Source organism: Coptis chinensis, chromosome 7 (assembly GCF_015680905.1).
Source record: "Coptis chinensis isolate HL-2020 chromosome 7, ASM1568090v1, whole genome shotgun sequence".
Classification (NCBI taxonomy): domain Eukaryota; kingdom Viridiplantae; phylum Streptophyta; class Magnoliopsida; order Ranunculales; family Ranunculaceae; genus Coptis; species Coptis chinensis.
Window position 1 is genome coordinate 87504859 of NC_141462.1, and position 17582 is coordinate 87522440.

The following is a 17582-nucleotide window of genomic DNA, read 5'->3' on the forward strand; positions in this document are numbered from 1 at the left end:
AGCAAAAGGACTCCCTTGAACTCATTCAAAAGCTTATGTAAGGTACAAATTTGGCAGTAGAACATATAGGGACATGATGATTGAATACACTAAGAAAAATCTAGAAGATCTTCATCCTAGTCTAAGGGACAAAGTTCGCCAAGTCAGCTTGGATAAAACACATTTTTGCATCTGCATGCTGGGAGCGTCCGAACTCCGAACTTGACACTGTCCATGAATATGTTTAAGGAGCTACAAGAATTGTATAAGAACAACAGTGCAATTCGTAAAATTCCCATGCCTATAACCATGGTTCTAAATGAAGATAGAATTCTCCTTAACAGTGACTCCTTATGTCTCTTTTTGAAAAGAATCCACTTCAAGGCGGAAGTACTTCCGGAACATACACCGAGAAGACTTGCCAGCATATTGATAAAAATGCTTCATCAGCAACTTATGCTCCTGAGAGAGATGACAGTGTACCACCCAATAGTGAGGCTTTGTTAACTTTGATCTTTTCATGTCTGCCTATATTGAGCTATAAGATTATATTATGGACACAGCTCAAAGAAGATAAGGCACATCGTGGAAAGGAACTTCTTAGGGAGCTTCAGAACACATATAGTAACATCTTACAAAGAATGTGTGATGAAAAACTTGACAAGATGAGCTACAAGGAAGCTTTAAAGGCTATCTTGGGTCTCTGCCTGAAGAAGGAGACCAAAAGGAAGTTTGCTAGCAACAATGACCATCAAAGTTATAAGGCTAAGTCCAATGGTGCGGTAAAAACACCAAATATCATGGAAATTCTAATCCAATGGTGCGTCAAAACAGTAACCCGTCAACGCTATCAATATAAGTTTACCAATCTATATGTTGGAGTTATCCTTCACATGAGGAAGAGGAGAGAAATCGGTTGAAGTTTGCGTGGAGAAGGTCCGAGTGATGCGACGCCGATTGGCCTACGACAAAGCGCCACCCTCCCCAGGTACTGGACTTTTGGTTCGAGAGAAAATCAAAGATGCCAAGCTACCGATTTTGCCTGGACAAGGGCACGCCCGCGCTTATGTCTATTTTTGTAGTTTTCTGTTTTGCTACAGTAACCGCGAAATTGCGGGTTACTATAAAAACCAGAAGTAAAGTTTTGGAAAAACTAACACACAGAGAAAACCCAATTTTGAGAGCAATCAAGATTGAGAGAAAACCCTTGCATTTAGAAAAGCTTGTCAGGAGAGAGGAGTGATCTAGTGAGGTGAGAGACTAAAAGGAGTGATTGTAATCTTTCTTCCCACTTTATAAAAGGATTAGCTCTTATGGAAGTAGGCACCATTGGCCGAACCACGGTATATCTTTGTGTTGTGGTATGCTTTTACTTCTTTGCATTATTATTTGTTGTTAATAGTTGTTTAGAGAGTTAGGTATGCTAGGTTGGTTTTAGTGGATATTTAGAATTGTCTGGAGATTGTTGTTGGTTCAAATACAAGTTATCTGTGTAGTAGGGATCGATTGATATCGTTATTCCCCAACAAGTGGTATCAGAGCCTTGGTTAGATTAATCTAGGTTGTTATCCAAATTTTGCTCAGAAGGTGTTTGACAAAATTCTTGAGAGAAGATTTGAGTTGAAATAACTTGTAGAGATGGACCATTCTAGAAACACTCGCATGATTAGTCTGAATAGAGCAAACTACACCATCTGGAAAGCCAAGATGGAAGACTTGCTATATTGCAAGGACTTGGCACAACCCATTGAAAATGGGGGCGTAAAACCAGACTCAATAGTGGCGACTGAGTGAACCAAGCTTGACAGAAAAGCAATAGGGTACATTTGACAGTGGATTGATGACAGTGTCTTCTACCATGTATCCCAAGAGACTACTGCTTTTGGCTTGTGGAAGAAACTCGAAGTCCTCTATGAGAGGAAGTCGGCCGGAAACAAAGTGCTGCTCATTAAGAAGTTTGCTAACACGAAGTACAAAGAAGGTTCTTCAATGTCTGAGCATCTTAATGAAGTACAAAATACCATCAATCAGCTACATTTGATGAAGATTAATATGGGAGACGAAGTTGAGGCTTTGTTCGTATTAATCTCTCTACCCAACAATGGGGAGACGTTAGCAGTTTCTCTTAACGGAGCCGCTAAGGATGGAATCATTTCCATGGAGATGGATACCGAGGCATTGTTGAATAAGGAGACAAGAAGGGGTTCACGAAGCAACTCCTCTCACTCAGAGATCCTTGTCATAGAGAAGTGGGAGAGAGGTAAGAGCAGAAAACCATCTCATTCTAGAGGTGATGACAGAAGCAAATCTAGGGGTGATGCTAGAACTCCTAAGGCAGAGAGGCAATGTTACTATTGTGCCACCAAGGGTCACTTCAATGCGAAAGTCAAACAATCAAGAGGGATGAGAAGAATAATTGTGTACATGAAGACATGGTACAGAGGAACAGAAACACAGGCAGAGATACTACCGCACTAGTCGACGATGGTCTAGTGGGAATTGTGTTAGAATGTGGTGTGTGCTGTCTTAATACCTCATGCCAAGATATAGAGTAGGTGATAGATACAGGAGCATCCTATCACGTCACACCACACAGGGAATTATTCACTACCTACAGCTGTGGTGATTTTGGTGAGGTAAAGATGGGTAACAAGGGCGTCTCAAAGACTGTAGGCATTGGTGATGTTCATATAAAAACCAATGTCGGCTACACCTTGACACTCAAGTGATAGGGTTATATACTAAAAGCATTACTTTTGTATTAACTCTAATTCTTTATATTTTGAATGAGAATCATATGGGCAAATGTTATGCATATTATATATGTTATTAGTTATATGCATGTGTCTAATACTTTATGTTGTAGATGATATGGTGTGAACACACAGAAGATCATATCATCAGTACCTTATAAAGTATAAGTAATCGTTCACAACCTAAATGGATTTGGACAAACCATTGGTACGGTTGTATTATAATCTGGTATTAGTCTATCTTGACCATAGGATTACACTAGTACACTTTGTGTGTATTGAACAGGACCAAGTGAGGTTGTTTCTCCTTATACTGACTATATAAGAGAACAAACACCTCTGTTATGATGGATGCTTGTCCTCTTAATCCGGATATAATAACGGGCACTTATGTGTATTGTATATTACTTAAATCATCAATGAGTGAGATTCATTTGTGAATCAACAAACTCGATGAATTGGGTAATGACATTATATGTAAGGTGTACTGTTGATTATAGAAGGAATCCATGGCCTGCAGGAAGTTGGGTTGATGATGTCCCCTTGAGGAGCTCAAAAAGATTGTCATGTAAACCCTGCAGGTGGATTTATTTTGACATGACAATGAGGTTGAGTGGTACTACTCAAGGACATAAGAAGTTGATTAATGTAGTTGTCGATGCTTGACTTAATCAACGGACATTCGATATCTTAAACACGGGGAGATCAACGAGCATATAATATGGAGCCCATAAACGTTGACACGTAATTTGGGATTAGGGCGGTAGTGCAACAATGACCTTTAGTGGAATAAGCCATTTGTTGACGGACTTAGGCCGTGTGTTCTGGGCGAACATGGGAAGCCCAAGCCCGTCAGGAGGCCCAACCCTAATTTCTCCTCATGGTCCCTGTTGTAGCCTATAAATAGAATACTCTCTCTTTGGCTGAAAATCACTATTCACTGTATTAGAAAAAGAGACAAGGAAAGATAGATCCAAAAATTGGATCTAGCTTTGTGAGAAAGAAGGGGATTGATAGACCGTTATCCACACAACGTCCAATCTATTCTAAAGGAATACAACAGAAGATCAAGAGGTTGATTTTGGATTTCATAAAGCTTGGATTCTCAGAGATTTCATCTAAACCGATTCTCAAAGGTATGTTTCCAATCACAAATTGTGGACACCCATTAATTCTGCTGCGCGTGGTGTTCGCAGTTTGTAGAAATAGTCATTCTGAAATAACGGTTCCTACATCAAGGATGTAAGACATGTCCCTAACATTCAACTAAGCCTAATTTCCGTTAGGAAGTTAGATGATGATGGCTTTCTAAACTCGTTTGGTAATGAAGTATGGAAACTGAGTAGAGGCTCCATTGTAGCAGCCAAAGGGAAGAAAACTTGCTCTCTTTACAAAACACAGACTAGTTTGTGTAAAGCAGAAGCAAATGCGGCAGAAGAAGAAGCTTCCTCCGAACTGTGGCATAAGAGACTGTGTCATATGGGCGAAAAAGGTATGGAAGTTCTTGCCAAACATTAAAGGTACGCATTTAAATAGATGCACTCATTGTTTGGTAGGAAAGCAACACATGGTGTCTTTCCAAAGATTCCCGTCTCACAGAAAGGACAATGTCCTTGAGCTAGTTTACACTGACTTATGTGGTCCTATGAGAGTAAAGTCCTACGGGGGAGCTTTGCACTTATTGACCTTCATTGATGATGTGTCAAGAAAGATATGGGCATATAGTTTGAAGACCAATGATGAAATACTTGGTGTGTTCAAGATTTTCCATAGCATAGTGGAAAGAGAGACAGGGAAGCCTTTGAAGTGTATTCACTCAGATAATGGGGGTGAGTACATTGGGCCGTTTGAAGAGTATTGCCAAAGTCATAGGATTCGTCATGAGCAGACCGTTCCTAACACTCCACAACAAAATGGTATAGCTGAGAGAATGAACATGACCATTGTAGAGAGGATGAGATGCAGGCTGTCTCACTCTAAGTTACCTAGGAGTTATTGGGTAGAAGCAATGTGTACAGCAGTGCATGTGATCAACCTATCGCCATTAAAGCCTCTGAATAGTGATTATTCAGAGAGAGTATGGTCAGGCAGAGATGTTGATTATGGATACTTGAGGGTATTTAGGTGCAGGGCATTTGTTTATATTCCCAAGGATGAGAAATCCAAGCTTGATGACAAAGCCAAGCAGTGCATTTTTCTGGGTTATGGGGATGAGAAGTTTGGCTACAAACTCTATGATCTGATTAACAAGAAGGTAATCCGAAGTCGAGATGTTGTATTCTTGGAAGACCAAACCATAGCAGATTTCGAGGAGGGTGAGAAGCTATAGGCTTTCACTAATAATCTTGTTGATTCAGAACCAGAAGTTCCTACTGTGTAACATGCAGAAGGCATTGAGAATGCAGAGAACCATGAGTTTGAAGCTCATGATGATTATCCTATTGCTCATGATGTGATAGAACCTATTGGTATAGAAGATGCAGATGAAGTGCATGAACCACCACCTGAGCAAGCAGAAGTGTATCCTCCTAAGCCACAAGAAGCTAGTGCAAGGAGGTCAGATAGAGAGAGACAAGCTTCAAACTGGTATCCACCACATACGTATGTTTTACTATCTGATGGTGGACAACCTATGTACTATCAAGAGGCTCTTGAAGGTACAGACAAGCAGAAGTGCATCCTGTAATAAAGATGACTTCTATCAGGGTGGTGTTGGGTATGACCGCAAGTATGAACCTAGAGGTTGAACAACTAGATGTCAAGACAGCTTTTCTTCATGGAGACCTTGAAGAAGATGTCTGCATGGACCAGCCATAGGGGTTTGAGGTCAAAGGCAAGGAGCACCTGGTATGCAAGCTGATAAAGAGTTTGTATGGGTTGAAGCAAGTACCGAGACAGTAGTACATAAAGTTTGATTCTTTTATGGAGAAACAAGGATACAAGTCTGCTTCTGATCATTGTGTGTTTGTTCAGAAATTTTCAGATGGGAATTTCATAGTGCTCTTGTTGTATGTGGATGATATGTTAATAGTTGGCCCAAACATCAACAAGATATCCAAGCTGAAGAAAGACTTGAGTAAGTCCTTTGAGATGAAGAATTTGGGTCAACCAAAGCAGATACTTGGGATGCGGATCACTCATGATAGAAAGAGTGGGAAGCTGTGGCTTTCTCAAAAAAGCTACATTGAGAAGGTGTTGAAGAGATTCAACATGGATCAAGCGAAGCCAGTCAGTTGTCCGCTTGGTGGCCAGTTCTGCATGACCAAAGAGATGTGTCCAAAGGGGGAGCATGAGCAGAGTCAGATGGAAAAGATTCCTTATGCATCTGCAGTGGGCAGCTTGATGTATGTAATGGTGTGTACAAGATCGGATATTGCTTTCACCATTGGTGTTGTAAGCCAATTTCTGTCAAATCCAGGTAAGGAGCATTGGGAAGGTGTTAAGTGGATATTGAGATATCTCAAGAGGACTTCCAATGCGTGTTTGTGTTTTGGTGGAAGTAAGCCCTTACTTGAAGGCTACACTGATGCAGACATGGCAGGTGATGTTGACTCGATGAAGTCCACCTCCGGTTATCTGGTTACTTTTGCAGTGGGAGTTGTTTCTTGGTAATTCAAGTTACAAAAGTGTGTTGCCCTCTCCACTACAGAAGCCGAGTATATTGCAGCCACTGAGTGTTGCAAAGAGATGCTATGGATGAAGAGGTTCTTTGATGAACTAGGGCTAAAGTAGAAATAGTTTATAGTTCTATGTGACAGTCAGAGCGCCATCCATTTGAGCAAGAATCCGAGTTTACATTCTAGATCCAAGCACATATGTAACCCCCGTATTTAAAATACGTAATTATTTAATAATTAATTAATTTAATTATTTATATAAAATTCGCTGGATTGGATTTGGAATATATGGGCCTGATTTCTGGGCCCGAGTCTGTATTGGGCTTGGGTTTCAAACCCAAGTATATTATCACATTTTTCCAGAGAATAGGGTTCTTAGAAAAAAAAATATAATAAAAATGGAGGCGGAGATAAAAGCTCGTTGGCTAGAGAGTTGGAGAGTGACGATTCGGATTAGGAGGGATTCGTCGAGCTGTTAATACAGGTGAGTAGTTATTTTTGCTATTTCACCGAGCTATAGTTTTTCGTGTATTGGTGTATACCGACATATTTTTCTGTTTAAGGTTTTGGCCTATTGGTACTGCTCATTATCCTATTTTATTCAACGTCGTGCCTGTCATATTATTAAACTTTGTTGAATATCAGAAATTTTAATTGAACTGTCGAAGAAGCTTGATTGGGCCCGTTAATGGTGGCGCAAGCCCAGGAGACAGAAATCGTTCTGCCTAGTTTTTTTTACTTTTTGTTGTGGTTTTAAATTCCTCTTGGTGTATTGGTTGTGGAGTGTTGGTTTGATGTTTGGTTTGGGGTGATTGAGTGTTGGAGAGGAGTGGGGCTGTTCAAGCTCTGCTGATGCTCTGTAAAAGTGTTAATGGCGGCTGGAGAAAACCGCCAGTAAATATTTAGTTGAACTGTTTTTGTTGTTGTGTTTTTGAATGGATTGTTGGTTGTTGAGCTTTGAGTGATTGCTGGATTGGGTGGGGGCTGTCGAAGGTGGTAGAAGCCATTAATGGAGGACGGTCCAGATCTACTTTGGAGGAAGGGGTTTGATTTAACTAATTAGAGTTTTTGGTTTTATTAAAGTTGTAGGGTTTGTGTTTAGGAGTGAAACCGCTTGGTTGAAAAGGGGTGGTGTGTGGAGGAGTGGTGGCTGATTTTGGTGGCTGGTGGTGGGAGCTGATGGAGAAGATGACGACTGTTGCTGTGGTTGGGCCTTGGGCCGAACCAATTAGCTACTTGGGCCGAAACCTATTAGTGGGTTGGGCCAGTTCCAGATTAAGTTCTATGGGCCAATTTCATTTGTTTTGTTTGGGCCCGGTTTTGTTTTAGTTGTTTGGGCCAACCTTCCATTTGTTTTCTTTGGGCCGAAAATTAGATTGTTTTGTTTGGCCCGATCCACCTTAGTTTAAGTTGTTGGGCCAGTTTAGCTGGATTGTTTGGGGCCAGTCCATATAACTTAAAATAGATCTATTTGGGTCTTTAAATGTTTAGACTTTTGGGGCCGGGTTCTAAGGTTTGGGTTTGGGCTTGGCTAGTTGGGTTTGAACCATTTCCTTAGTCATGAGCCCATGAGCCATGCACCTTTGACCTTAGCCATGAACCATGGCTATGACCCTGAACCCGTTGAACATGGAAACGACAGTTTGACTTTGACAATGACGTGTTGACTTTGACTTTGACTATTGACCGTTGACTGTGGAATGTTGACTTTTTCCAGATTTCCACATATTTGATTTTATGGACAATTGTAATAATAAAATATTGTCGAAAATGGTATAACTTTGTTTGTCATTACCTAATTAAGATTTGACCTGAGTAGTATGTAAAGTATATAAATATTGACACGTAACAAGAGGGGAATTCTTAGAAGACTTAGATATATACGTTTTTACGAGAATTAAATTATATACGGACTTAGATTTATGGACTTTAGTATTGGGCTTTGATGGTGACTTGAGTTCACATAAATATATTGAACGAATACATTTCATGATTGATTATTATTATGAGTTGCTACTTAAATGAATTGTAGTATGTATGAAGGCTTGAGATATTTCATAGGGTGTAGTGCAATATATTATTGGCACGTGAAATAATAAGTTTTGAGATTTGATATAGAGATACTTGGATATCGTGCAATGAATAGTATTGGCACGTGATAATGTGGATTGTATTATAACGAGAAACGTTGAGCTTCAGTACAATTAAGTATACTGGCATGAGAAAGAATAAGAATTATTCTGAGATATAAAGGTATGACTCCTGAATAAATTACGTAACGAAAATCCTAGAACCTAGCTACTACAACTCATGTGATTTGCCTTTGTGATGGGCGTATGTGATATGATTGGCCCTTCTGGCGTTTCAGTGAATCTGAATGGCCCTTCTGGCGTAAGTAATGTGATTGGCCCTTCTGGTGTTTCAGTGAAGCTGAATGGCCTTTCTGGCGTAGCCGAATAGTGGCTTGATTATTCCATTCGCAAAATTTAGAACGAGACGCGCGATATTTTATGCCGAATAGTGGCAGTACTTACATAATGGCTTTCGTGTGAGGGTTACCTGGTGTGCGGCATCCCGCTCAGGGTAGTTACGCACGGAGTAGTTCATTATGTAAGGGGAGGCATGTGGATGTACATGTTTGGCGTTGAGAAGCAATTGTGGTAGCCAGGGAAACTAGGTAAGACATAGATACGACGTGATTTTAGGGACACACAAAGAAAGCCTAAAATAATATAATTATGGTAATATGTTGGTTAATGATAAATCTTTAAATATATGATTGTATATGGCTTTGCAGAAGGGTGGGTCAAACTAATTACTTGGGCTGAGACGACCCACTATGTAATTGAGCATGAAATGCGGTACATATATAATATTCTTGGTTGGTTATTTGTTTAGTTAGAACCTAAGGCGTCTCAATGGAGGAACTACATGCCTTATTTATTATGCGTATAGTTGTTGTGTGGTTAGTGGGAAGTTAAGGTGCCTCAGTGGAAGAACTACCTGCCTTAATTATTGTACTTAAGGATGTTGTATTAGTCGTTGAAAGTTAAGGCGCCTCAGTGGAGGAACTAACTGCCTTATGGATTGTGTATATATTTGTATAAGTATATGTTGTATTTTAGAGCTACTCACATCAGCATTTTTATAATGCTGACCCGATTTGCATGTTTGCTTATCGGGTGTGTTCATTAAATGAACATAGTTGATAAGTATTGACAGGTTTAGTGTTGAAGAAGGTTGGTTGCTGCTTGTGGTTTGCGTTAGCTATGCATTTCAGGATATGTTTTGTTTTCCCTTGAGGTGATATAGATTTTCAGTCTAGACAATGTTTTTGTATTTTCATTTGTAATTTTAATTAAATAGTTATTGAAAGGAGAGTTGTAACCTAATCTTATTTGTGAAGTTTTGTAATGAAGAGGACTTTTGTTTAATGTTAAATTCTTATTGGTTTTTAATTTTCCGCATATTTAAACTGTTATGGGTTTTTGGAAGTTGAGAGTGCGTCACACCTCGAAAATCGAAGAGTCGGGAACAAATATTGTTTTTCCGAATTCTGTCAAAATTCGGGGTGTGACAACATACATATGCGTTATCACTAGATTAGAGAAGTACTCGAAGATAAGCATTTGTGTATTGAGAAGATCCATACCGACAAGAACGAGTCGGATATGATGACCAAAGTCTTACCGAAAGGTAAGTTTGATGTTTGTTGTGCTACCGCCGAAATGGTATCACACTCCTCCTGGTGATTTGGAAATTGCATGGAGGTATCCCCCCTTAATATTCGGGAGGGGGAGATTGTTGGAGTTATCCCTCACATGAGGAAGAGGAGAGAAATCGGTTGAAGTTTGCGTGAAGAAGGCTGAGCGCGCACTATCTCAGATTGGCCTACGCACAAAGCGCGCCCGCCCTCAAGGTACTGGACTTTTGGTTCGAGAGAAAATCAAGGGGCGCGCGCGCGCTCGATTTTGCCTGGACAAGGGTGCGTCCGCGCTCATGTCTATTTTCGTAGTTTTCTGTTTTGCTACAGTAACCGCAAAATTGCGGGTTACTATAAAAACTAGAAGTAAGGTTTTGGAAAACCTAACACACAGAGAAAACCCAATTTTGAGAGCAATCAAGATTGAGAGAAAACCCTTGCATCCAGAAAAGCTTGTAAGGAGAGAGGAGTGATATAGTAAGGTAAGAGACTGAAAGGAGTGATTGTAATTTTCCTTCCCACTTTATAAAAGGATTAGCTCTTGTGGAAATAGGCACCATTGGCCGAACCACGGTATATCTTTGTGTTGTGGTATGCTTTTACTTCTTTGCATTATTATTTGTTGTTAATAGTTGTTTAGAGAGTTGGGCATGCTAGGTTGGTTTTAGTGGATATTTAGAATTATCTGGAGATTTGTGGTTGGTTCAAATACAAGTTATATGTGTAGTGGGGATCGATTGGTATCGTTATTCCCCAACACTATAACACTAGTTTTAACGAGATAGTGTCAAGTCTACACACCAGTATGAGTGGTGGGTAGAAGAAATCTAAGCTACACGCCACCATGTGTGGCGGCTAGATTTTTTTTTTTTTTTATTTTATTATTATTATTATTTTATTTTATTTTTTTTTTTTTTTAATTTTTTTCCCACACGCCTTTGACAATGGCGGCTGGAGAGTTTTAAAAAAAAAATTCTTGTACGCCATAAGTACTGGCGGTTGTGAGAAAAACCATTGCCTTTGCAAACGCTAACCCGCTAACTCTATATATTGTACTATTGTGGTTGGGTGTGATGGCGCACCAAACCATTGGACTTAGCCTAAGACAATCCTTACAATGCATCATTTTTTGGGTAGGAAAGGAAGATGAGTTTTTGCTACTGAATTCACACGTTCTCACTCTTTTTGGTTTTTTGCGACTGAATTCACACGTTCTCACTCTTTTGGTTTTTTTTGCATATGTTTACATTTGTTTTGATGAGTAGTACTCTGTTTTGGTTTAGTTACCAAAGGAAAAGATATTTTGATTGCTATATTTTCGGTAACCGAAAAGAAAACGAGGTTAATTCCTCGTTAAACAATCTCAATCCCAAAGAATATCTAACAAGAATGGGTGTGCCCACACAAGTTGCTTTGTGCGGGTACCTTCTCTGAATCCCGACTCATTAAGCAACTTAAGTCTTTAATAATTAAGGAAATGTAATCACATAGGATTAAGAAAGTTGTTTTATTAGGTAACATGTCATGTGATTTAGGCAAATATCACGCACTTTTATCAAGGAAAATACAACTCCCTTCGAAACCCTATATAATATCCAAGTCTAAAGAACCGTTACACCTCTCTCTCTACGACAATGGTGATAGAAACAGGATGTGTTGATGGTGCGATTACTACATACTAGTATAGTATGTCAAACAAATTTGTGATTGTCTTTTTTGCCAATTTGTTTTAGTTGGTTGTAAAAGTTAAATTTCTACTTTAGTTTTCATTGATGTTATTATCCTTGGTTTTTGCAGGACCGAGAATCCTTTTTGAACCACCAAAGGAAAGTGTGCCAAATGCCCTAATTATATAAAACAAAAGAATGGTGTTAAGATTGAGTGTGAGGTGTGCCACTCAATATTGTTTGGGACTGATTAGTTGATAGAGGGTGTAAGGGACATCCCTCCAGTCACGTGATGTGCACATGCAACGACTCCCCCAATATAATGCGACCCCCAGATGTACGAACACCCATCACACTCGCATATATACTCAGCAGCTCAGTGACTCGTCACTCGACTTCATCTCGTGACATCATCACCTACCACTGTCACATGCACCATTACAACCATCCACCATCATTACGGAGAACATCATCATTACACCCTATGCCAACTCAGATAGGCCTAAACACCTACAACTGCTATCCACGTGCCTCTCACAAGCACATGTCGTCCATCTCGACCGTACATCTGTACTCATTAGTACATGTGTCGCACTTGATACTCACTCTCAATGACTATAAAAGCCACCCTCTAGAGCTACGTGTAGCTTGATTCCAGTCTCACTAACACAGTGCTAGCTGGATACGTAGGCATCTTCTTATTCATGAAGAGCAACCATTAACACCACATAAAACCATCCCCTATTTATTATCCCAACTTAAGAGCTAAGAACTAAGTATTAATCCTTGATGTAAATTTAGACATTTACATTTGGCATCGTTTGTTTGCTCAAAGCACTGTGAATTTCATTCCAGACTCAGGCATTCATCCAAAGCATCAACATAGTCAAGGCTAAGTATTTTTATTTTTTCATTTACATTCCCCTTTTTATTTAACAATGACCTGACATTTCAGTATTTACAATGCTTGGTCACTAAGGGCTTGGCTTTAATTTATATCATCCGAAATTCAAATTCGAAACTTACATGCCGAGCACCCTTACAACGGCTTCATCAACGTATACATACAAAATCCAAGTAGGCCCACGACCTAACTCTTGGTACTCTATTATAGACAACATTTGGTGACTGAGGTGTAGATTTTTGCCAAACCCTCACCAAGTCAAGCCATAGTGAATACAGAAACATCATAGACAACCAAGCTAAAGCATTTCTATTTTTTTGTCTTCATTTTACTCACAACATTCCAAACCTTTACTAACTGGCATCGACATTTTTTATGGCATAACCAAACATTTGGTAACTGAGGTGTAGATTTTTGCCAAACCCTCACCAAGTCAAGCCATAGTGAATACAGAAACATCATAGACAACAAAGCTAAAGCATTTCTATTTTTTCATCTTCATTTTACTCACAACATTCCAAACCTTTACTAACTGCCATCGACATTTTTTATGGCATAACTTGACACATTGCAGGTCAATCCAACAACTTTCAATCACCGAGAGTTTGATTTTAATCTATGTACTCAACCGATCAAATACTAAACCCAAGAAGGCCAACGACCCAACTCTTGGTGACATACGCTTAACGCCCTCACAGCGGTTTCAAAAAGCATCACACTGCAAACAATACTCCATAATTGAGGGATAGATTAAAATCACGTCCTCAAAATGATCAAGGCACGACATCTCACGTTCTACACTGAGGACTAATAGTTGCACCTACAGTCTACAATAACCAAGGGCTACACGCAGTTCATAAAACCCTCTCCTGCTCGCATTTTATTGAGGCAACTCATAAGCCCTCTTCTGCTCGCTCTCATTTTACTGAGGCAATTCATAAGACCTCTCCCGCTTGCATTGATTGAGGCTATTCGCTGGCACACAACATCTACATATGTCTACTACCAAGTCTTACAATGACACCTCAAAGGCTACATTAATTCTCATTTCAATTATGGCACGACTCAAAACCTCAACACACTGATGGCTACCACTCCCTCTTTTACACTTGTCCAGTCAGACCAGTCGTAAACAAGTAATCAACAACAACAGACAACAAGTCATAGGAAATATGCTAGCTACATCAATCACATGCAAGCAGAGATTTTTTTGCAACAAAATAAAAGGCAAAGGCATTCTTTTATTATATCATAATACATTCTCAAATTATAATTCTCATAATACGTGAGTACAAGTTATTCTCTCATATTACATTTCCCAGATTACAAGTCACTCCCTCACTCTCTATATAAACTGAGGGCTCGTATCGCCCTATTCATTTGTTGAAAATTTTGCTGGTTCGTCGACATCATCATTAGCTCTATCATTGCATTGACACTACCAAAGTCTCTCGCAACACCAGGCGATGAATGTACTTCAGAAAAAAAGAAAGGCCAAGGCATATGACTGCCTCTTCTCTATCTCTCTCGACTCACACATTCCACGACCAACATCCAGAGGCAATCGAGTGGTTCCAAGCCAGTATAAGACGAGTGTCACCACCACTCGAGCACAAACACTACTGAAGAAGACCACTCGATTCGCCCAGAACCAACAACCCGAGGAAAGCAAGGATAACAACACAGCCGAGACACGCATAGTGAGCCCGCGCAATGTGACATCATCCCTACCGAATGCATCACAAACACAAAAAGTACGAGGATTCTCCATTACCAGAAGATTCGCCCACCCCCACACATGGTCACTCCCCTCATGCGGATCACCAATACCACAGGGCGAGCTAGACATCTAAGGCACTTGATCAAGGATGCCTTGCTAAAAGCACCTCCTCACCAACCAAGCAACATGTCGAAATCTCTTCCTCGTGGATCCACGCCTCCTTCAGCAACATGGCAACCCCACTCGATCTGGCGAAACCCAAACTTCACATTTGTTCTTCTCCACCAGATCCAAGCTTCCTTGGGCAATGCAACCGCAATATCCACTGATGCGGTGCATCATTTCCCGAGACCACCCATTCCTAAACACAACCCCCATAGGGGTCGAGTAGAACATCACCTACCAACACTACGGGTTCGCTACATATTAGCAACTCTCCTTCTACAACCACCAACTGCATCAAGCCAAACAATCTTCTCCACCACCTCCCCCAACAACAAACCACCATCTCTCGGAAACCTAATAAATTCCCCACCACCCAATACAAACTCCCACCAGCATAACCACAACGCTAGTTCTTCTTCTTCCTCATCTCTCAACAGAACTACAAATAAACTACTACAAAAACTACTTCACCAACACCTCAACATTTACTATGCTATAACTCCAAGAATTTCTATCAATAACCGGACATAATGCCCAATAGAAATAACAGAGAAGAAACACAGGAAAAATAGCAGCGCTTTTTGGTAAAATTTCTCCAAGTAGGCAAATGACAATGACTATATGACTTCAGAGACCACTTTATATCAACCTCCCAACCCTCCGACAATAACTATATGACTTCAGAGACCACTTTATATCAGCCTCCCAACCCTCCGATCCATATCAGCCTCAATAGCCACAATCTCAACAAAATATGTGCAAAATCTCAACCGCATATGTCAAGTCCAACTTTCTTGATCTCCATATCTCAACATACCATCTACGGATCTCCCTTTTCCAAGGACAACTCACTGCCTCTTGAGTGACACCTTGCACACTTGGCTTGATAAGTCAAGTCTCACGTAACTTCCGCATTTAACAACTGCAAGTCTCGAAGTGACGGTTACACTTCCTAAAACCAGCAATTTCCAAGAAGGACCAAATACAACTCACCCATAAATATGGCAAGACTCGAAGGTTACCTTTTCTTTACTAACATTCCTTATGCTTACAAGCTACTTGATATGCAGATCACATGAAGACAAGACAACACAGGCAAGAAGAAATTTCAAAAACAACAGTCAATTCAAAGGCATCCTACAACGAGCCCTACTGGGCCTCCCCAAGTGGAAAACAACTCGCTATTTCTACCATGAAAAAAGAAAAGAAAGAGGAGCAGCACAAGACATACTCTATTTTATCAGGTTACTTAGAGCAACATCATTAAAAAATCCTCACTAACACTCGTTAAACAATAAATTCAAAAAAACACGAGCCCTGCGTCAGTCGCTTCCACTGCTTCCACTGCCTGGACAACAACCACAGTCGAGGCTCCATCACTTGTCCCTTCGATTGGCGCATTAGCATCCACCACAACTTTCCCCTAACACGTATCAGAGCCCGCACCCACCACAGTCGCAGAAGATACTTCCGCTTCACCACCGCGGTCACCTTCTTCATAATTGTCACCACTCGCATCATCATCACTTTGGGAAATGGCCGTAATCTCTGCACCAGGTGCCACCACTAGTTTTCCATCCACAAGATAACCAACCAGACGATTCCACTTCGAAGTGCGCCTATCCACCAGCCTCTGATACTTCTGCACATCTTCCCTCGCAAACTCCAGGTCCATCCTCATACGCTCCAGCTCTAACCTTTGCCCCTCATACATCTTCCCCAGCTCTGCATGCAACATCTTTTTAGTATTGTGCTGAAAAGTTACGTTAGCCAAATCTTTCAACGTATGCATCTTCGCTGCCTCAGTCGTATGCACGTCCCCACGCAATTCACAGCCTCTACCTCCTCAAGACGTGCCCTTAAATCAGCAATCTCAGCCAATTTCGACTGCATCTCCATATCAAATGAAGCTGAAGCCGAAACCAACGCCAACACCTCCAGCTGCTGCACGTAGAGCATATTCTACACCAGCACACACTACACTATATTGATAGATTTGTAACGGTTATCTTGTGTTGACATAAAAGCGTGACAAATAAATTTTAACGAATATTAGTCACGTTTGTTATCCATTACTAAATTTAGTCATGGATAATATATGTACGTCATTGAAATTAATTTCAGTGACACATAAAAACTGTTACAATTCATTACCAACGTCTGTTAATTTTGCACAAGATTTGTTTGCAACTGATAAAGTGTGGGTAACCCTTTCTGACATTTTAAAACCGTTACTAATTTTCCATTACTAACGATTCTGTATCCGTTACTAATAATTTTTCATTTATAAAAAAAATAATTGATTTTATATGTGGGACTACCTATACTTGCACCCTTTTTAGTCCACAACTAGATTTTGAACCCGGGCATACGCCCGATATCTTTTAGGTATTTTACGTATATAAATCTCAATATTCGAACATTGTTTATGTACTGAAACACTATTAAGATCAAATGTGTTTCATGCTCCAATACATACTCTATTAATTTATCACATGTGTCCTATGCACTCCAGGTAAGACATCCATTTCCGATTGTGGTTTTGGTCTAGCACTTTTTGATGGAAAATATTTAAGTTATATGGCTATTTCACTGAAGTCTCCTATGAGTATAAACTACTAAACCCAGTGACCCACTATTAACATTACTAACAATTTGTTTCATCTGCACAATCTCTCTCTTCAAGTATCACTTTTATAATGTGTGATTCGTGTAATGTCGGACTGAGTGGAACAATAACATGTTATACAAAAATTAATACAGAGAACATAGTGTCTAGACTATTTTTGAACGTACAATATAATTTCTTTAATTAACTATTGTTTTGTATAAATTTAAGTAAACAAACAAACTAATAATTGAAACAATGCAAATCTTCAATAATCATGAATTCTTCTTTGTCGTCGGTTATGCATTACCAGTGGTGAAGATAACTAAAAAAATTCTAAAGAGTTAAGGTCAACAATTTCTGAGGATCCCAATAGACGTTTATACATACTCTCCCATGTAAAGGTTTATATCAAAAAGTTCCCAACTTATAAACATTCCCTCTAAAAGAAATGTAACCAATGACT